The sequence below is a fragment of the Mesoplodon bidens genome, assembly GCF_964165515.1.
Source record: "Mesoplodon bidens genome assembly, contig: HAP1_SCAFFOLD_499, whole genome shotgun sequence".
Classification (NCBI taxonomy): domain Eukaryota; kingdom Metazoa; phylum Chordata; class Mammalia; order Artiodactyla; family Ziphiidae; genus Mesoplodon; species Mesoplodon bidens.
The window spans coordinates 58,235-81,910 of NW_027671142.1; the positions used below are offsets into that span (position 1 = coordinate 58,235).

Here is a 23,676-nt window from a genome sequence, read left to right on the forward strand (position 1 = left end):
AAAGATATATATATATATATATATATATATATATATATATATATATATATATATATATCTGAATCACTTGGCTGTACACCTGAAACACAACACTGTCAATCAACTATACTTCAAGTAAAAAACAAAACAAAACAAAGTAAGTGTAAAGGGAAGTATAGTTTTATAAATTCACCTCTGATATCCAATGGACCAACTGAAAGACAACAGAAACTACAACTTTCTAGGAGACAGGACATGGCCAGCAAACCAGGCCGTTACCCTCGGTAATGGTCATACCTGCCAAAAAATATACAGACTAGCCTGCATTCATGAATACATAGGTATTCTTCACTTATCTGGCATTATTAGGCAATGAGGTATTGTATGTTAGGAGAAGTTTTTTTTAAATGACAAATTTAAGAGGAGTTATTTTAACCTTCACTTGGTAATTTTTTTCTAAAATTAAGAAATGTATCCACTGGTGTATCTAATGTTTCCGTGATAACTCGGGGTCATCAGTTCAATCAACGTTTGCATGAATAATGCAAATGGAAACAAGACAGGCATGCTTAATGAAACTGAAAATGACATAGCACTGGCTGGAATAACTGATGAGAGAGCAAGAAAAAAACAAAAATGAAAACAAACCGTGATCAAGAAACAATCGGTCAAGTTCTGACTTTCTGTACTTAGTTTCAAAAAGAGACACCACAAATCCCAGCGAGAGACTCCAGCAGCATTAGCTGTCTTTCTCCTTTGTTTCCACCTTCCTTTCCTTTTCCTTCTACCCTAGATTGTTCCAGGAAATGTTTATAGCTGCTTCCAAGACAAATGCTAATACTTACTTTCTCTCACACAAACTTCACAATATGTCACGTGATAAATAGTGTGGAGGTAAAAGACAATTCATCACAGGGACATCTCCCATGAAAATAAAATGAGAAACTAGCTTCTAAACATGCAGAGAGAAGGGCGTGGTGTCAGGCACTAATTTCCTTGCAAATTCCTCTCCATTTCTAATAGACGTTCTTATTTACCAAGATCCCTTTTTATTGGTGTCCTATTCCAGACTGCTCCACTCCGCCCATCCTCATCCTGTAAAATACATTCACACTCTTTTGTGACCCTACCTATTTGCCCATTAAATAATCAATCATAGAACGGTCGGAATTAAATATAACGTGAAATTAAAATACTGGAGTCACTTGGAGGGTTTAAGCAGCTCCACCAGAACATACTGGACATGGATTTAAAGAGGCTGTGTGGGACTTGCTCTTGTCCAAGTTCTTTCTCAAGGAGTATCTGAAATAAGCCTAAATTCAGAGTTAATCAGATTGGCCTGCTTTCTCAGGTGGACTGGAATTCATTGCTCTTTCCCCTCAACTCCCTGATGTCAGTGGCACTTTCCAGAGATGAGGTGGACTTCTCTGCCTACTGCAGAAGCTCAGTTCCCCTGGGGCCCATTCCCTGTCTGAATCCCACACTTGAGGCCAGGTGCCACCCTTCCCAGAACATTCGTGGTCTCATTTCAGTTTTTGACCTGCTCAGATTGAGTCCCTGTAGACTCTTTCTCAGCTTGAAACCTGCTCTTCAACCCCTTTCCCTGACCTCGATGGTTACCTTCCTACTTTAGGTCTCAGGTGCTTTAGCTATAAAATGATATAGTTGCCCTTAATTCTAAAGTCTTCTTTCTAAAGCTCTACAATGTGGTGGCTCCTTGAAAATGTTTCTCTTTGCTGGTTTTAATTTTGTAGTGAATTAAAACCACAGCTACTCTAAAAGACGGTATGTTACATTGGATAAGGGAAGTGTGTTTTTGTAGTTAGATTAACAGGGATGGAAGACGACTTAGTATGTTTTAAGATACTCATGATCCATTCTCGTGAGAGTCAGGGGAAGAAGGGGAAGGGAGTTAATAAAATACCAAACCATTGTGACAAATTAAGTTATCAAAGATGTAGCTGATTAGTTACTACTTGAATAAGCCACACATATCCAATTCAAGTTTTCCTTTATTTTTCTAAGGAGGGATCCCAGTGAACTGAATCCCATGTTCAGGAACTCCACGTTCAATGGCTTAGTCTTTAAAAACTGTTATGTTGCTGGAAGAAGAAATATTTCCCATCAAGTCCTAATTGATGTTTAGCTATCACGCACATTTGAAATAAATTTATTACTTTGCCTGATCTCAGTGTAATACATTCCAAAGGGGCAAAGAGCACACGAAAATTTATGGAGTCTCCATCTTCTACACTAAAGTGTGCAATAAATTACATAATATTGGGCCGTGAAATTCACAAGCTATAGAAACCACACCATTAGCAATGTATACAGTGGTAAACAGCAGGTAATGATAATGATATAAAACAAAATAGACTGTGTATGTTGGCACTGCTGCCAATAAAGCAATCATTAAATGCATTCATATGCATCTATGCTAGGTAAGCTCTTTGAGGGCAATTGCTATGAATTCTACATACCTGTCAGGATATTATATAGAGCCCAGTTTCTATGGCCTTTATTCAGAGACGCTGAGAAATGGTTACTGTGGGTAAATTCAGACCTTTTCTCAATATAGAATTTGGTCAACATGCATTCTGAACAGCAAAATTTCACACTGCTTTCAATTTTCCTACAGTACTTGCCACCTCAACAAATGCAGGATTAAGTAGAATGGATTATAAGAAGTTAGAAAGGAAAGATGGAAGAAAAGAAGGAAGGTAGAAAAAAGTTGCGTATGGAGTACATCAACATTTACGTAAAGAGTGGACCTAAAACTAACCTGAGGTTACCCTAAACTATTAGCATATGATATAGAAGCGTAAATGAAAAAATAAAAAAAAACAGCAAGGAAAACTCAAAGATTCTTTGTTTTTTCACTTTACTGCATATACACATCCGTCTTAAATAATCTATATGCTTATATCCAATAAGAGAGCATTGTTTTGCAAGGCTATTTGGGTTCTATCAGCATGTAAAGGTCGGACAACTCAACTTTAGCAGAGTTAGCCTTCAGGTGAATAATTGCTTCTTTCAGGTTGTGAGCATTTCAATTTTCCAGAAATGTTTCCCAAAAATTAAAAACTAAAAGAGTCCTAGGACAGCATCCTTTAGAAGTTTTATAGTATCAAGTTTTTTGGAGGAAGAGTATCCTTGTCGATTATCAACACAATGATTCCAAGCAGGTCAATTTATGCTGAGAATATTATATAACAGAACCCACTTCACCTCCATTATACTGACAATGATCTTCCTTACTTCAACCTTGTGCTTCTTAGTAAAGTTGAAAATACTGAGCCAAGAACAGACAGTGACAATGCCAGAGACTCAGATGTACCTATAGGTGCCTTCAGACAACATCAGCCACCCAGGCTAAAGTCCTGGTTTTAAAACATCCCAACATGAATGAATCTCAAAAACCATATGCTGAGCAAGTGAAGCCAGATCAAAAGGGCACCTACCATATTATTCAACTTACATGAAATTCTAAACTGGGCAAAATTCATCTCTAAAGATAAAAATCAGATCCGTGGTTGCCTTGGGGTGGGAGATGGGGATACTTTTGCAAAAGCCTAGGAGGAAACTTTCTAGGGTTTTAGAATTGTTATCGATCTTATGGGGGTGGTAGTTATACAAATGTGTACATTAATTAAAAGTCATTGAACCGTTGACTAAACATGTCTGCATTTTATTGTGTGTAAATGATACCTTAATAAAGTTGATTACAAAATGAACCAAAAACAAAACAAAGAAGAAGAAAAACCTCTCAAGACCTCAAAGGAAATACACTGTTTTCTTCCAGGGTACCAGATTGGAAATGAGGCACTGGTCTGTTCTACCCTCAGATTATCCCGAGGATTATCTAGTCTATTTGAAAGCACTAGAGTCCCCTATCAGAAAAACTCACCCCATGTTTAATTACTTTGATTTCTTCTCTGCCTCTTCTCCCACACGGTGAAGTCATTTACGGAAGAAAAACCAGCTTTTTCCAACTTTGCATCATCACATATTCTTTCCAAAGCTACTACTTATGGAACAAAATTTGGCTACACTTTGTAAAAATCTAGTTTTTTGAGCCTTACAAATCTTAACAGTTAACCTATTGCCTCCTTTGGAATTTGGAAAAAAAATTATTTTGAAAATGAATAGCTGAGATTTGACATTTTTGTGTTTTGTGATTTTCTCTTCCCCTAAGAGAGAAGTGAGTAGGAATGAGAAACACATAGATAAAGAAAAAACAAATTATCTTGCTGCCTTTGCATGGTTATAATTTATAGGAGGCCCTTTTCAACAATAATCTATTATCAGAATCAATAAAAATAATCTCCATGAAGGCCAGGCCAGGATATTTGTCTCTTTTTCAGCAGATTGCAATACAAACCACATTCATGGATAGATATGCTTCTTCATGATCTTTGTAATACTGTAACAGCTGACCATTTCCTCATGCCTCTTCACCTTAACTTAAACCTGGTTTTTCACTAATGACCTCACATTTCCTTCTCTATCACTTGGTTGTCGGCCTCTTTTCCAACTCCAACTCCAACTCGCATTTCACTCTGGAACCAAAGGAAGACTCACACCTTCCTGCTTTTTAGTGGTACCTCAAGGTCATTAACATATTGTGATCAACCTGAAGAACAGCCAGTCAATTGTTATTGCAGAGCCATCTGAGAGTTTGTAGCTCTAAAAATTAACTAAGGACCACATTTGTCAAAAATACCCTAGTTTAAGATTTTGGTAATATAGCAACAATAATTCCGAAGTCATTTATGATGATCAGTGTGGGAAGCACCCTCCTTCGGGAAGATCCTTTGCCATACAATACACTTTCCCTGTCAGGTAATAAGGAAGCACGACTGTGGAAATTAAACTTTTGTGGAAAGAAATACTTGGCTTCGAGAAGGCTTGAAGTTCATACATTTTCCTTGAATTAGATTCCCCATTAATTACATTATCCACAGAGAGGTAATTATCAGAATTATGTAAGCAATTAAGGAGATACTACTCCACATTCTTTCAGCTTGTTGACCTTTCTCACTTTATTTCATGTGGCTATCTGAAACATCAGTGATTTACATGTCTTTCTTTTTTTTTAACAGATTTCTGTGTGTGTGTGTGTGTGTGTCCCCATGATGAAAACATCATTAAAATAAAATATCATGAATAGACTCTTAAGAAGCAGAGTCTACTTAAAGTCCTGGAAAATGTGAAAGCACTAATATTCATGGACAACTCTACACTCTGAACGCTACTCCAAATTTTATTGATCTCTATTTTGTCTAGGAGTTTTTCAAATTTTCTACCATGATCATTTGTTAGTTTTATAATTACATAATAAAGGCATTACATCATACAATCTTTTGTTATCCATTGCAGTTTTAAAACTATTCCTTTCCTTGTCCTCAGCAGATATGTCATAGATTATTAGTACACAAGCAAAGACTTTCAATGTAACAGTACTTTATAGTGAGAAGAACTATACTGAGCTATCTCTATCCTAAGACAATGCACTAGGAAAGCACTAGGAATTCTTAAGCACTAGGAATACAGAGAGAATCAAGGGGCAAGTTCCTTGCTTTCGAGTAACATAATCATTATAGCAAATGCTTAAATAGCACTTAGTATATAACTCACCACAGCAGTCTTATTATACTCCTTTTAAATCGGTGAGCAGAGGAAGCCACAGGGAAGTCATAGGGTAAAGCCAGAATTTGAACCTAGGTAGACTAGTACACTGTCCACGGCTTTAACTACTATGATAAATATATATATATATATATATATATATATATATATATATATATATATATATATAAGTCATATATATATATATAACTTCAAGTATTCTGAAGTTACAAAACACTTATCTACCAAAACTCAAAAAGGAGCACACAAAATTGCATAGAAAATAAACATGTAAAAGGTCATAAATAAACCACAATATAACCTGCTCCACATAATATACTGATTGCAGTGTCCTGGGCCTCTCCCATCCTTAGGTAGCTGGAAATTACAACAAAATAATACTTTTCACTTTTGGAAGCCACACTATCTCTCATACCAACCAACTAATTACTTCCTTATAGAGAATAAGAAATTAACCTGAATATCAGAAAAAAATATATATATATAGCATTACTGATGTAGAATCTTTATTTAAAGACAATAACTTCAATAGCAGAGGGAACTTTACCACTGCAGGCTTCAGATAACCTCTATATTTCTCAGATTTTATGCTAAATCATAAAATGCCATATTGTGTCTGAAGCTATTTTTTCAATAGTCCATTTTCTTAAATGGACTAGCAAAGCAGTAAATACTGAGGAACATTTTGGCTCCCAAATCCTAAAGCCATTCTGATTATGCCTGGGTCATCATGGGGACATCATCGGAACTACCAGAGGACTGGCAGAAATACCAGTGGTCTAGCCAGCTTATAAATTAGAAATTATAGAGAATCCAATTTTATTTTTTGTTAAGTAATTCCTATGAGGTTTTTGGGATGTCAGTGTAAAGTCCTTTGATGTGTAATCTTTATCCATTAGATAGGGAACAATGTCAATCCCCATCATAAATACGGTCCCAATCTGACACTGAAAATCCACTGTAGGGCATAGGACCTGCAAATAGGATATGAATCACACACATCCATCCACTCATTCAGACAATCCACAAATATTCATTTTTAAGTCTACTATATGCCAATAATGTACCGGGCTCTAAGATGCTAAACCATGCTAAATGCTGAAACAGACATACTCAGTTCTGGCTCTCCTGGAACTTATGACCTACAGAAGTGCCTTCATTGTAAATGGTCAGGACTCAGCCAATGCTATTATCATCAGCAGGTGACCAAATGATAGAGCTTGCTTTCTAAACAAGCTCCACACTCTTTGCTTTCAACATTTTTGCTTTCCTTCAAGCCACATAATCCAGTGGTCAGTTTCTCCCAGTTAGTGAGGTTTGGGGAAAATGTACCCAGTGAACAATTCCTTGTGGCCTCACTCCTTCCTCACACTCTCCTCTGTGCTCTTGAGCTAAAGAGACCTGGATTCAAGTCACTTGCTCTAACCTTATTATTTTAAAATAGGGCTGCTCCTGCTTTGAGGATTTCCACGGGATCAACACAGTAGCAAAGCAGCACTGAATCAGAAGCAGGTAAATTTCAAAATGACAGCTCTAAAAATATCCACTCTCCTTTTGTTCTCCTCCTATCCCTTTGCTCTGAACACCTCTGCTCTGAGGCTTTGCCTTTACCCTTCTCTGATTACTGCTCCAAAAGGGTTTCCAAGAACCGGGAGTATTTATGGTTTCACTTGCTCCCAAGTCCTTGGTGGGAAAGGATGCTTGCTTTCTGATTCTTACTAATTCCACACTCACATTGTTAACACAAAAATCATCATTTAAAAAAAAATTTCCTCAGCTTCATATTTCATCTGGGCCAACACTGAAAGAATATTTTCAAAGAAACAATATCCTCTCTCCTTTGCTCTTCTGAGTTTCACGTTTTTACCTCCAGTCTCATTTTCAACCCTTATTACGGGATGCATCACCAAAATAGAAGAAAGTTCTTTCTGCTTTCCCTGTACCAGCCAATTATTCTACTTTGTTCTGTCTCTAACGAACAGAATGCGAAATCAACACAAAGCCTGATTATGCGACCTCTTCCAAGGGAAAGGTCTGAGAGTTGTCTATTTACTAATGAAGCTCAGTGTGTATTAAGGGTTGACTGAAGCAATCATCAGGAATTTTCATCCCTTAAATTAATGTTTTCCACCAGATGCACATCGTTCATTTCAGATAATATAACTTTTAAGTTCAGGATACAACTGGACAAAAGAAAAGAAAAAGAAGTAACCAACACAACACTTGCAGTAATAACACAGTAACAGCTATCATCCTTCCCTGAGGAATTCAGCCTACTTTATGGACACAATTTAGTACAAACTCATAAGAAAGCTAACAAAGCCCAAAACCACTTCACAAGAGTGTAGAGAGGTAAAGGTCAAAATTTATTACTGCCAGGCCCAGCAGACAATGGCACCTACCGGAAAGAGCACAGGACGGGAAAACCTGGAAGCCTGTGCTCCAGTTTTGGTTATTCCTGTAAGCATTGGTATGATCTGAGTGAACTCAGCCTGCCCTGCTTTTTCCGTTTATAAAAACCTACATCATCCTCTCATTAGAACGAAATGCCACATCTGAAAAGTTGCAGATCTCTTTAGGAAAGAAACAAAACTCATGTTTCTAACCAAAATGGAATAATTCAGTCAATGGAGACATAATAAAAAGCTGCCATAAAGCAACTGTTTACTTGAAATCTATCTTTTGTGGTGTATTTATATGGGTAAGGAGTGTAAGGATATCATAAGTAGAGTTACCAATTCTTCCAGAAATCAAGGTCATTGAGTTCAGATTCCAACTTTGACCTTGACCCAGGCTTACAGAGATGTAACATGTGCCAATACCTCATATCCACCATACATGGGAGAAACAAGGTATGCAGACAGATCTTCTTCTAAGTATCCCATATGTAGTGGTTTTAATACAGGGTCTCAGATTCGTTGCCATTCTTCACATCCAGATGTGGGCATTTCCCCTTGAATTTGGGCAGGCTTTCCATGGCTTCAAACAGTAGAGCAGGGGTCAGTAAATTATGGCTGCTGGGCCAAATCTAGGCCGCTACCGGCTTTTATAAATGAAGCTTTATTGGAACACAGCCATGTTCCTTAGTATATGTATTGTTTGTGTCTGTTTTCACATCACAGCAGCGGAGCTAAGTAGTTGCAAAAGAGACTGTATGGCGTGTAAAGCCTAAAATATTGACCGTCTGACACTTTATGGAAAAACGTCTCCAACGCCTGCAATAGTATAAAGTGATGCTATGTAACATCTAAGACTAGGTCATAAAAGGTCATGCAGCTTTTGCATGATTCTCCTGGAATGCTTCAACCCTGAACGCTCATTCTTGGGATACTCTATCTTGAATCCTAACTACCACGTTATGAGAAGTCCAAGCCACATGGGCAGCCATCTATAGGCACTCCAGGCAACAGTCCTTGTTGGGCGCAGTGTTCAAGTCATCCCATCTCAAGGGCCAGACATGTGAATTAAAATTATCTAGATGATTGCAGCCCCAGCCATTTGAATCCCCATGAGCTGAGGTTTCAGACATCAGTCACAGAGTAGAGACAAGCCATCTCCTCTGCGTGCTGTTTGAATTGCTGACCCACAGAATCTGGGCACATATTAAAATTTTTGTTTATTTCACCACTAAGTTTGGACTTCTTTATTATGTAGCAATAGATAACTACAGCACTGTGTCTGTACACAGGAGATCTACATTTCACAGAGCACATACTTTTAGATGTGAATGTTGACTGCTCAATTTCTAAGAAGAACGTATACACACATATAGGTACAAAATAGTTATGTATATGTAAATATTAGACCTATATAAACTAATCTATATTATCCATAAAATGAGGGGCCCTTGATAATGGCTAACATTTCTTTTCGGTATTTATTGTGTTCCAAGAACTGATAAATTCTTGCATTGTATGAATTTTCTCTTTTAACCCTCATAGCAACTCGCTGAGAGAAGTAATGTTATCTCTATATTATAGATGAGAAAACTGAGGCAAAAACAGATAACATGCTCAAGAGTACTCAACAAGTAAATTTTAGAGTCAAGATTGGAACCCAAGTTCTCAAGGTTTAGATCCCTTACTCTTAGTCACCAAGCTATATACTGAGTAAGGAGATGAAAGCTGAAGCCATTACCTCATGCTCAAGAAGTTAGACAGAAACTTAGCAGGCATGGTTGAAAGAAAACAGGACTTGGAGTCGTAAGTCCAGAGCCTGAGTTATGAAATGAATTCTCCTCTCATCTAGATATAGGTTTGTTTTTAGAAAATGAAAAAGATCACTGCATGTTTTGATGGTTAATTTCTGTACTTAATGATTACAAAAGAATGGAATTTTACCAGGGAGCTATTTTGCAATGACATAACTTATTGATTCAAAATCAAACCTTTATTATAAATTCTTGATTCAAAAGCAAATCTTTATTAAGTCTCCGTTGCATCAGAAGTCTTTCCCATTCTTCATTTCTTTTAAAACCCTTTCCTGTCTACTCTTGGCCAAAGCTTGAAGCCTAATTTAACATTTGGAAATAAAATAATGAAATAGTCATAACACAGCAATTCCAATGCCTACTGAAATGGAAGCTCTAAATAATTTTTCAGATAATTTAGGAAATTAAAAATATTTACATCATAGATGCAAAGAGAGAAGTTACTTGTGTAATAAAATAAATGGTGAGACAAAAAGTTTCTGGTCAAGTAGATTTGTTTAAATATGAACACTAATTTCAGCTCTATCCCGGTGCTAAAACCCAGTGACAGGTTGCATACAGTTTCTAAAGGGATAGTTCAGTGCATTGGGTCAAATTCATGCCATAAAATGTGGTATTATTAGTAGTACTAGAAGACAGAGTGTGACTGTCTTCTTTGGGACATAGATAAAGACCCCAAGTTAGACAATATCAAGCACAAGTTATGTAGAATAAGATATGATCTCAGTCTTTGGAACATGTCATCCAGGATTGAACAAGAGGTAGATTTATTATGAAGTACATGAAGCCAGAGACAGTAAGCAATGAGTGGTAGTTGGTTAAAATAGACAGGTTTTAGAAGTAGAGGCAGGGATGTAGAAAACAAACTTAGGGTTACCAGGGGATTGTGGTGGGGAGGCTAAATTGGGAGATTGGGGCTGAAATATACACACTGCTATACATAAAATAGATAACTAATAAGAACCTGCTCTTCTTATTAGCACAGGGAACTCCACTCAATACTCTGTAACGGGCTATTTGGAAATGACTCTAAAAAAAAATAAAAGTGGATATATGTATATGTATAACGGATTCACTTTGCTGTACACGTGAAATTAACACAACACTGTAAATCAACTATATTCCAATAAATTTTTTTTTTAAAATAGGTTTTAAGAACCATAGTCAGGGAGCAGTGTGGATTGGAAAGACCTGGCAAGAAATATTTCTGCATCCTCAGACAATGCTCCCCAAGCTGGCTATTGCAAGGGTGAGCATTTAAGAGATCTTTGACCTAAGGAGGACAGGAGATTAACAATCAACCCCAATGTGCATGAATTATTCTCCTCTGTGTTATCAGAAATCAGATGGCATCCTAGAGCAAGGGTCAGCAGATCTTTTCTGTAAAGGGTCAGATAGTAAATATTTTGGATTTTGTGTACCATACCTCTCCGTTGCAACTGCCTATCTGCTGCTGTAGCACAGAAACAGCCATGCACCATACGTTAATGAATGGGTGTGGGTGTGTTCAAGCAAAATGTTATGTACAAAACCAGGAGTCAAGCGAGATCTGATCAGTGGGCCAGAGTTTGCGGACCCCAGTTCTGGGTCAGTGTTCACAGCTGAATGAGTCATGAGGCCTTAAGTTCCAGTTCTCATTGTACTACTTTCTACCTGGGTGAACTTGGGTTCATCCTTTTATTTATATGGGCCACTATATTAGTCAAGCTTCTCCAGAAAAACAGAACCAACAGCATGTGTATACAATGTGCCCATATATATTGATAGATATAGATATCAATATTGATACCTAGATCTATATCCATATCTATATAAAGATAGAAAAAGAGAGAGAGAGACTTTAAAGAATTGGTTCACACAATAATAGAGGCTTGGTCAATTCAAAATCTGCAGGTTAGGCTGTCTAGAGACTCTAGGAAGAGTTGCAGTTCAATTTCTGTAAGTCTTCTGGTAGAATTCCTTTTTGCGACAGGGAGGTCAGTCTTTGTTTTATTAAGAGCTTCAACTGATTGGATGAGGCGCACCCATACTATGGAGGATAATCTGCTGTACTCAAAGTCCAACACCAATTTAAATATGAATTTCATCCAAAAACACCATCACAGAGACTACCCTGGTGGCGCAGTGGTTAAGAATCCGCCTGCAAATGCAGGGGACACAGGTTTGAGCCCTGGTCTGGGAAGATCCCATGTGCCGTGGAGCAAATAAGCCCGTGCACCATAGCTACTGAGCCCGTGCACCTAGAGCCCATGCTCTGCAACAAGAGAAGCCACCGCAATGAGAAGCCTGCACACCACAACAAAGAGTAGCCCTCGCTTGCTGCAAATAGAGAAAGCCCACGTGTGACAATGAAGACCCAACGCAGCCAAAAATATAAATAAATAAATAAATAAATAAATAAATAAATAAATAAATAAATAAATAAAATTGTAAAAAACACGAAAACACCATCACAGAAATATCCAGAATAATATCTGACCAAATAACTGGGCATGGTGGCCCAGACAAATTGACATAGAAAATTAACCACCTAAGCCATAGTTTTGTCATCTTTTACTGAGAAATTTGACTTATCTGAACTATTTTGATAACTAGAAGATACCGTCTAGAGGTAACACCCTCAGGTTTTTACATGGTAGGCAGCAGAGGGAAAGAGCCCATTTGTCCAGTCAGATGACACCTAAAGATAAAATTCTGTCTTCTCTTTCCAACCCACAAGGATGAATGCCAAAAATACATCACTTATATCTGCTTTAGCTAACATAGGATAGGTCTGGAACAGACCTATGCTCCCAGTAAGCCTCATGAAATGCTATTTCATTAAGGGGAGACTTTACTTGCTAAGATTAGAAGCAAAAGAGGGTGGTGGATGAAACACTGCCCAAGGATATAAGTTCATGCAAGGAAGCAGGAGAGAGAATGGGTATCCGAAGATGTGCGCTCTAAGCCAACACTAATTCCACAGCATCAGGTTATAATTCAGGGAGCACAACTGCTGGGGTTTTTTTCCCCCTCTTTTTTTCCCCCAAAGAGGGACAAATCAAGCATACTGACAAAGGAAGAGCATTAGTCACCACAGATAAATTCCTTTTTAGAGGTGATCTTGCAAATAATTTGGCTCAGTGTAGACTATGATTTGGTTCCAAAAACCATAAGCTAGAGCATTTCATTCCAGGTCCCTCCTCAAATATCCATCATAGGTAGAAATTTGGCATCAGTAGTCCTTGAAATCTCCCCAGGTGATTATAATATGCAACCAGGGCCGAGAATCTGGAGATGTAGAGAGAATTTAAATTGAACTTTAGTTAAACAGTAAAACGAGCTCTGACTCTACTGGCTGGAGCTAGAAAAGGGATATGCATTTACTGGGATGAGAAGATAAAGAAAACCAGGGAGTAAATCAAATGCTTTACACCTGTGCTTAGCTAATTGTTACTCAGATAATTCAGACAATCTTACAGCACCTGAACCCTGAAATTCCTTAGTTCTGTTTAAAAAAAAGTAACTCTTCAAGTAACTGAACTCTGAGAATCATGTAAATCATAAAGAAAAAGAAGAAATCTTATTTTTTGAATTAGTTGATTTCATATATACTGTTTCACTTTCATGATGTTAACTAGTTAGCTTTCTTTCCATTTTATGTTTGAGGAAAGTAAGGCTTTAAAAATCTCAGTCATTTTCTCAAGGTCACTTGTTAAGGGTGTGGTAGGGAGCATAATGTCTCCTAAAAATGCCCTCACTCTAATCTCTAGAACCTATTAATATGTTACCTTACATGGTGAAGAGGACTTTGCAGATATGACTGAAGTTATAGACCTTGAGATAGAAAGATTATCCTGGATTACCTCATGGAACAAATCTAATTGCATGAGTCCTTAAAAGTAGAAAACCATTCCCAACTGTAGAAAGAGAAAGAGAGAGATGTCCTAATAGAAGCAGAATCAGAGAGATTCAACATTTTGGGTTTTGTAGGTGGAGAAAGGGGACTCTGAGTCAAGGACTACAAGTGACCGCTGGAAGCGGATAAAGTCCAGGGAACAGAAACACCCCTAAGAGCCTCCAGAAAAGAATGTAGCTCTGCCAACACTTTTTTTTTCTTTTTTAACCATCTATACTGGAGTATAACTGATTTACAATGGTGTGTTAGTTTCTGCTTCATAACAAAGTGAATCAGCTATACGTATACATATATCCCCATATCTCCTCCCTCTTGCATCTCCCTACCACCCTCCATTCCCGATCGCACCCCTGTATGTGGACACAAAGCACAGAGCTGATCTCCCTGTGCTTTGCGGCTGCTTCCCACTAGCTATCTATTTTACATTTGGTAGTGTATATATGTCCATGCCACTCTCTCACTTCATCCCAGATTACCCTTCCCCCTCCCTGTGTCCACAAGTCCACTCTCTATGGCTGTGTCTTTATTCCTGCCCTGCCCCCTAGGTTCTTCATAACCATTTTTTCTTTTTTTTAGATTCCATATATATGTGTTAGCATACGGTATTTGTTTTTCTCTTTCTGACTTACTTCACTCTGTAGGACAGTCTCTAGGTCAATCCACCTCACTACAAATAACTCAATTTCATTTCTTTTTATGGCTAAGTAATATTCCATTGTATATATGTGCCACATCTTTATCCATTCATCTGTCGATCCTGCCAACACTTTTACTTTACTCAATTGAGACCAATGTCAGACTTGTAAGGTAATCAATTTACATTGTTTTGAGTCACTATATTTGTGGTAATTTGTATGAAAGCAATAAAAAACTATTACAGGGGTCCTACAGGAGCCAGGCTATATATTTATACTTAAGTATTTCTGAAATGAATTTAACCTTGTGATTGACAGCAGCAACAGCTTCCAAGGGATCCCACCACACACCTGAGGCAAAAGCAGCCTAATACAAAGCAGTGACAGCAGCAGGTCACTGCCCCACACTTGGGGTAGAGGGGGACTTGATCTACTGTAGCAGCAGCATAGCCTGAATGGGAACCCATCCTCCTGTGGCACTAGTCCCATTAACATTAGTCTAATCTGCTAGCACCTGCTGCGCCAACAGGCCCAACATATACAAACCCTCCAACTCAGCAGCATTAAGTGAGCCAGACTCAGGGTTTCCTGAAACTCATATCCAATGGCACTGGAAAGCCCAGATATCACCTAATGTTATGAAAACATAAAAAAAACAATAACAGAAGACTGGGAACTTCAGAAAGAAAAGGGGAACAATGGAATGGGTGAAAACAAATGGGGTATATATAAGAGAATATCATTAGCCTCATGAGTTTCTTAAATACTATATAATGGTCAAAGCAAATATTATGACACCATCTGATGTGGTTCTCAATGTAGAGAAAGGAAATACTACAGAAAATCATACTTTAAAACTGGGGAATATTAAGAGACTAAATGGAAGTAAAATTTTGGAACTTCACTTGAAGTAATAAAACACTGATTCCAGTAGGCTATGGTAAGTTACATATGTATACTGTGATGCCAAAAGTAACCACTAAGAAAACTATACAAACAGTATACACAAATGATTATAAATAAATTAAATTAAAATGGACTTATTAAAAAATGTTTAAGTAACCCACCAGGCAAAATAAGAGAAACACAGGATTGAGAAACTAAGGTAAAAGACAAAACAAAAAATAAAATGGTAGACCTAATCTTTAACATAGCAATAATTACATTAACTGTAAATGATCTAAATAACCAAGTCAAAGACAGAGATTGGAAGAGTAGATTAAAAATTCACAAGCATGATCCAACTATATACTGTCTATAAGAAGTTTACTTTAAACATCATGATATAGGGAGTTCAAAGTAAAAGGAAGATAATGATATATCATGTGAATGTTAATCAGAAAAAGTAGGAATGGCTATATTAATATCAGATAAAGTAGACTTCAGAGCAAAGGAAATTATTAGGGGCAAACAGGGTCATTACATAAAGATAACAGGAATAATCCACCTAGATGACCCAATGATACAAAATGTGTGTGCACCAAACAACAGAACTTCAAAATACATGAAGCAAACACTGAAAAAAAGTAGTAAAAGGAGAAAATTTTAAATCCACAATTATTATTTGAGACTTCAGCACAGCAATTTATAGAACTACCAGAGAGAAAAATCAGCAAGAATATGGAAGAAATGAAAACATCATCAATCAATAGGATATAACTGACATTTAAAGAACACACTCAGTAACAGCAGAATACATATTCAAGTGTCCATGGAATATTCACTCATATACTATATACTGGGCAATAAAAAGAACCTTAGCAGATTTAAATTGTAATGTGCCTAAGTGTTGGATGCTAAGACTCAGAGGTTTTCTTATTTCTTTCATTTATATATTCATAAAAAATTAGCAGATTTAAAAGAATTAAAATCATAGAGTATGTTCTCTAGCCATAATGGAATCAGACTAGAAATCAATAACAGAAAGACAACAGGAAAGTCTTCAATCACGTGAAAACTAAACATCACAATTCCAAATAACTCATGGGTAAAAAAGACAGCATCAAGGAAATATTTTTTAATGCATAGAATAAAAGAAAATGGAGATATAACAGATCAAAGTTTGCAGAATGTAGTGAAAGCAATGCTGAAAGGGAAGTCTATAGCACTAAATTGGGAAAGAAAGTGTTTCAAAGCAATAATCTAATTTTCTATATTACAACAGTAAAAAGGGAAGAGGAAAAAACACTAAACAAGCAGAAGGAAGGAAATAATAAAGATGAAATAGAAATCCATGAAACTGAAAACAGGAAAATAGGGGGGGAAAATCAATGAAACAAAAGGCTGGTTCTTGGAAATAAACAATCTAATCAATAAAGATCTAGCAAGACTGATAAAGATAAAAAGATGGATGGCACAAACCACAGATATCAGAAATGCAACCAGGGATACCATGGCATATCCTGCAGGTTAATAAGGGACAAGTTGTTATGAACAAGTCTACACTATAAATTGAAAAATGTAGGTGAAATGGGCCAATGCTTCTACACTCAAAACTACCAAAACTCAGCCAAGATGAAATAGATAATCTCAATTTTCCTGTAACCATTAGAAACACTGGTTTTTCATTTAAAAACTCCCAAAAGGAATATTCAGGTTTAGATGTTTCACTTTTGCCCAAGACATAAAGAATTAACACCAATTTTACATGATTTGATAAGAAATAGAAGTAGAAGGAACAGTTCCTAATTAAATTTATGAAGCCAGTATTACCTTGATACCAAAACCGGACAGGGATATGATAGAAAGAAGAAAACTACAGACCAATATTTTTTATGAAATTGGCTGTAAAAATCCTCTGCCAAATATTAGCAAATTAAATCCAGAAATATATAAAAAGAATAATATACCATGACCAAGTGGCATTTATTCTAGTTATGCAAAGTTGGTTAAATATTTGAAAATCAAACAATATTATCCACCATATCCAATAGATTAAAGGGAAAAGTCATGTGATCCTATCCAATAATGCAGAGAAAGCACTTGACAAAATCCAATCTCATTCATGATTGTAAAAAAAGAAGAAGAAAGAACTCCAAGCAAACTAGGAATAGAAAAGGAACATACTGAAACTCATAAAGATGATCTACAAACAACCTATACCGACATTATATTTAACTGTGAAAGACTGAATGCATTCTCTGTAAGATCAGAAACAAGGCACGGATATCTGCTCCCACGACTTTTATTAAATATATTACTGGAGGTTCTAGTAAGAAAATAAAGCAAAAATAAATAAATACATACATTTAAAAGTTAAATTTTTAAAAAGTTCATTTAAAAGATAAAAGGACTATTCCTACTATGTTGAATAGGAAGGAATATATCCTACTGAATGTTGAAGAGTAATATATCCTATTATATTGCCTAAGGAAAAGTAAAACTGTCTGTGTCTGAAGAGGACATGATAATCTAAATGGAGAAAATACCAAGGAATCCACAAAAAGCTTGAGAAATAATATTAGTTTGTAAATGTTTTAGAGTACAAGATCAACACAATTTTATCACATTATATATTAATAACTAATGTGTAGAAGCTTAAATTAAAATATGTGATGCCATTTACAACTGACCTAAATAAATACTTAAATACAAGCCCAATAAGACATTTATAGGACCTCTATACTGAAAATTACAAAATGCTGATGAAGAAAAAATTTAAAGTCCCAAACAAATAGGGAGACATACCTTGTTCATGGATTAGAAAACACAACATAATAAAGATGTCAATTCTCCCCAAGTTAAGAGGCTTAACACAATTACTCTTAAAATGCCCTCAAGGTTTTTGCGGATATAGACAAGCTTTTTCTAAGATTTATATGGTAAGAAGAGGCTGAAGAATAGCTAAAACAATTTGTAAAGGAAGATTAAAATGGGAGGAATTAATCCACCCAATTTCAAGACTTTGCAGTAATTTTGGAGGGTAGATACATAGATCAATGGAATGGAATAGAGAACCCAGAAATAGACTGACATAAATACATTTAACCTGTTTTTGACAGCAGTGCAAAAGCTATCAAGGAAGAATAGACATTTCAAAAAATGGTACTGAAACAGTTGGACATCCCTCGACAAAAACAAACAAAAAATGAACCTTAACCTAAACCTCCACACCTTACACAAAAATTAAATCAAAGTGGATCATAATCTTAAATGTAAAAGCAGGACATTTTTAGAAAAAAAAATAGGAGAAAATCTTTGGCATCTAGAACTAGGTGAATAATTCTTAGACTTGACACCAAAAGTATGATCAATAAAAGCAAAAACTGATAAATTGGATCTCATCAAAATGAGTTAAAAATGCTTCATAGAAGATCCTTTTAAGTGGATGAAAACTCAAATTACACAGTGGGAAAACATATTTGAAAATCCCATATGAGACAGATGACTTGTATCTATAATATACAAAGAACTCTCCAAACAACTTAAAAAAATCCAACTAGAAAATAGGCAGAAGACAGGAACAGACATTTCATGGAAGAGAATATACGCATGGCAAAGAAGCACATGAAAAGATGCTCAACATCATTAGCATTAGGGAAATGCAAATTAAGACCATAATGAGATATCAGAGAATAACTAAAATTATAGTGACAACATCAAATGCTGGTGAGTACGTAGAAAAGTTATATCACGTCACTGGTGGGAAAATAAAATGGTTTAGCCACTCTGAGAAACAGCTTGACAGTCTCTTTTAATCCTAAAAGTAGATTCACCCTACAATGCAGTAATTGTACTCTTGAGCATTTATCCAAAAGAAACAAAAACTTAATTAAGTTCCCACAGAAACTTACACATAAATGTTCATAGCAGTTTTATTTATAATAGCCAATAACTGGCAACTACCCAAATGTCTTTCAATGGATGAATGTTGAAACAAATTGAGATAAAATCTTATGATAGAATACTACCGAGCAATGATAAGGAACAAATTATTAATATATGCAAACATTAAAATGAACTTCAAGGGAATGATGCTGAAGAAAAAATTTTTAAAAGCCAATCTCCAAAGATTAAGTAATTCATGATTATGTTTACATATTATTCTTAAAATAACAAAACTGTGGAGATGGAGAACAGATTAGAAGTTGCCAAGGGTTAGAGATGGGGGTAGAAGGTACAGTGGGGAAACTTTGTGAGGTTTTTGTGGTCCCAGTACAAATAATACAGCACTCTTGGTTTTAATCCCTAAAGATTTTTTAAAACAATTCCTAATAAGAGGTGTCCAGATAATTAGCAATGGCAGCAGATTACAGGTATAGCTCCCCAACATGACAACTTCAAAAGAGATTGTACTAATTCAATGCATATGTTAATGTTAAAAAGGCCAGTCACAGTACTTAAATGGTATATATCTTAATGATATTATCCTAAGTATCTAGCTATACCAGATGGACTAGCAGGATTTTCTGTACATTCAATCTTATTTAAGACAGGAAATCTTATAATAAGAGAGTTAAAAAAAGAAAAAGAAAAAACAACACACCTCAACTACAGTTGGATATTCTCATAGGAAGATGAGGTGAAAAAAGGAGCAGTGGTTCAAAAGCTTAAGCAGTGGCACCTAAATTTGGCTGCATATTAGAATCATCTGAAGCACTTTTTAAAAACCCTCACACTGACTGTTGGTCATCCTAGACCAATAAAATAACTTTAAATCTCCTCAGACGATGCCAGTGTCTAGCCAGAACTGAGAACCAGCGGACTAAGCAGAAGGGGATGTTTCTACAAAGATTTCTTAACAATAAGTCCTTTCACCGAATCAGATTTACCTTCCCACAAAGGGGTAAAGAAGGCTAGATGTTGTCCATACTTGCTTAGCTTTAATTAGCACTTGTGACTTGCCCAAATCCTAGATCATGTTTCCCCTAAATTTCATGTTATTCCCTAAGTTTTTCAAATCCAGGGCTAAGGGGTTTGCCAGGATGAGATTTTAAGTGTTCACACAGGGGAAGTCCCTGGCAAACCAGGACAGCGGTCACTCAACATTGAATTGTAAAGTATCCTAAATAACCCTGCCACTGCTCCCAGATACTAGTCTGTGCCAACCAGTGGAGAAAAGGCATTCTCCATTACTACCACGGCAAATGCTGCTGTACTTGCCTTGGCTACTCCCTATCTTTTCCAGGCGTCACTCCCCTTCACCTGCTGGTGGACGCTTTGGCAGCTGACAATGCAGATATTTTCAAACTTTAAGGTGAATAAAAATCATCTGGAGGGGCAGTTATAACAGAGATCACTGAGCCCCACTAGAGTTGCTGATTCCATAGGGCTGGGATAGGGCCCTAAAACTTGAATATCTGACACATTATCAGGGGACGCTGGTAAAGCTGGTCAGGTTGTTACCGAATGCAGGTTCGTGTGTCTGAAGCACAGTGAGGCCAAACAAACCTAAAGGTTGGAGTCTGGAGAAGAGAAAGGTTTACTGCAGGATCGAGCAAGGAGAGGGGTGGTCCGTGTTCCAAAACCCCTGAAATCTCCAAAGGATTTCAGCAAAGCATTTTTAAAGGCCAGGTGAGGGAGGGACATCCCAGGGCATGTGATCAGCTCGTGCACAATCCTCTGATTGGCTGATGTTGAGGCCACAAGGCAGGTAACATTATCCATCCTTAGGTGCCAGAGGGTCTGGGGGCTACGTGCTCATGATCATCAAGGAGTTCATTTCTTCCATTGGGTGGTGGTTTTTAGCATCTGAAAACTCAAGAAATATGCCTGAGATACTATTATCTGAGTACTTCAGAGAGAAACTACAATAGAGGATATGGGGGATGGGTCTGTCCTAGGAAGGCCCCATAGGGTACTGCTTAGTTACAAGGTGACCATACTTTGAGAACCACTGCTCTAGTGGCTTGGAATGTTAAGAAAGCAATGGAAGAATCCTTTCCCAGATCTAGATTCTAGTATCACCAGCTATTTTGGTGGGAGGAAGGGTAAGTTTTGTCCTTGCTTGGACTTCTTGTTCATTTATATCAAAGCCTATTTGAGGCAGTGCGTTCGGCAGTCCTGCAGATCTGTCTTTTGCTTCAACAGTGTTTGGAATGCACAGACCCAGGGACGCTCCTTGCTCCAGCCCCCAACCACCTTCCAACCTTTCTTCCTTTCGCAACCTTTGGAATCAGACACTCAGCTATCCTCAGCCTCCAGGACAGGCCAACACCAGTTTTTGAGCTTAGCTCCTTATCACTGATCAACCACGAGTTCACAGGTTCGTCAGAATTATTCCACCGAGGTGGAGGCCGCCGTCCACCGCCTGTTCAACATGCATCTGTGGACACTTACCTCTCTCTGAGCATCTATTTCGACAGCAACAATGGGACTCTGGACAGTATGGGCCACATTTTTCGCCAACTGGCTGAGGAGAAGTGTGAGGGCGCCCAGCGCCTCTTGAAAATGCAAAACCAGTGCTGCGGCCGCGCCCTCTTCCAGGATGCGCAGAAGCCTTCTCAGGATGAGTGGGGTAAAACCCAGGATGCTGTGGAAGCCGCCATTCTTAGGGAGAAGAATCTGAACCAGGCACTAACGGATCTGCGCGCCCTGGGTCCTGCCCGTGCAGACTCCCAGTTCTGTGATTTCCTGGAGAGCCGCTTCCTGGAGGAGCAGGTAAAACTCATCCAGAAGATGGGAGACCACCTGACCAACCTCCGCAGGCTGGCTGGTCCGCAGGCTGTGCTGGGCGAGTATCTCTTTGAAAGGCTCACCCTCGAGCCAAACAGGAGTCTCTGAAGTCCAGCCGCATCTGAGGAGACCCTCTGGCGTCAGAGCTTCTGCCTGAAGCCCCGCTCTGCAGCCACTAGGCAGCTTTGTAACCGCCCTGGAGCCCTCTCCCAAGCCTTGGACCAAATGGAAACAATAATGCTTTTTGCAGAAGGAAAAAAAAAAGCCTATTTGAAATACAAACAGAATAAAGTGAAAAAAAGAAATATATACATATATTCACGTTCTTTTAACATATGAATTGCCCCACTTTATCTGTGTGAAATAAGTTTGTTCCCATTATTGGGCTGGTTCTCAAGCTTTGCTGCTCGTTTGAATTACCTAAAGAGCTTTGAAGAAAAACATTGGTGTCTGGGTCCCAGCCCCAGAGATTTTGATTCAGTAGGTCTAGGGAGGAGCCTGGGCACGGGAAGGTCTCAGAGTTCCCCAGGTGATTCTAATGTGCAGCAACTTTGTGAACCACCTCTTGGCTTCAATGCAGCTAGTCATCAGATATTAAATCTAAGACACATGGACTACTAGTGCGTGAGCTCTGTCGCTAGGTGTATTCCATTTTCTTTCTCCTGGAAGATTCGTGCCAGGGAAAATGATTGATAGTTGTGTTACTTCTCTGAAATGGATGGAAATTTCCAATTAGCGTGAACAGGGGAGGGTGAATGGGTGAATGCAATAAGGTGTATCATTTACGTATTGCCCTATGTGTATGGCTAGAAGCTTTTGCAACTGAGGTCTGCCCTACTTTTCATGCTAATGGTAATGCTTGTCCTCCTAATGCAGCCGTAAACTTTATAAGCCCATAGGTAGACAGCATCACAAAATATTTACCCCTCCCCACTGGCCCACTCTCAAGCTTCACTCCCCTTCCCCAATACACAAATGTACATCAGTGCGCTTGAGACCAATATCAACATACTGACCTTCAATTCTTCTACTCTGCAGCTTCCCTCTTATCAGGAGATGTCAGCATTTAGTGCAAGGACAAATGCTTGCCTCTTGAGGAGTAATGTAGACAAAGCCTCCAAGAGACAAATAGCCCTCAGGGAGGGGGAAAAGGTCTTTCAAAAAGGTTAATGCCCAGAGGAGGCATTTTCAGTCATCTCAGCTTAGAGGTCAAATATCCAAAATTAAAAAGGTTAAAAAAAGAAGAAGAAAGCAAGGAAGAAAAGAAGGAAACAATTTTCTTATCTCATAGTAATAAGGCAGTTTTCCTTAAAAAAAAAGACTTAAGCCTTAAATTCTCTTTCCTAATCAAAATGTGCTTTTCCATCTTTAGACTATTCCTCTTATATCCTGTATTATTCATGATGTTTAATTCTTGAAATAGCACATGGCTGAAAACAGAAGCTAACCTCTTGTTCACTATGAATTAAATCTTCTTTTCCTAGGACCCGTCTACAATGTACAATTTGGGGTTGGCCAACATAATTATTTTCTCTGAAATACGTTACAGCATTTTGCCTTTTCAATATATAGTTATACAATACATTGTTAACACAACATATTTAATATAGTCAATATAGTAAATACAACTATAACACACATGATATGATGCCACTTTGGTGATTTTCTTCATCCATGTAATTCTGAAATTT

The 23,676-nt window shown here is 37.5% G+C and overlaps 1 pseudogene across 1 annotated transcript; it reads left to right on the forward strand.

Annotated features, from left to right (window-relative positions):
• The first annotated feature begins 234 nt into the window (after nucleotides 1–234).
• LOC308611738 (ferritin light chain-like) lies at nucleotides 235–22,093 on the forward strand (annotated as a pseudogene). The gene is made up of 2 exons: nucleotides 235–263; nucleotides 21,569–22,093. The product of its transcript is annotated as a ferritin light chain-like (transcript).
• Nucleotides 22,094–23,676: the final 1,583 nt, after the last annotated feature.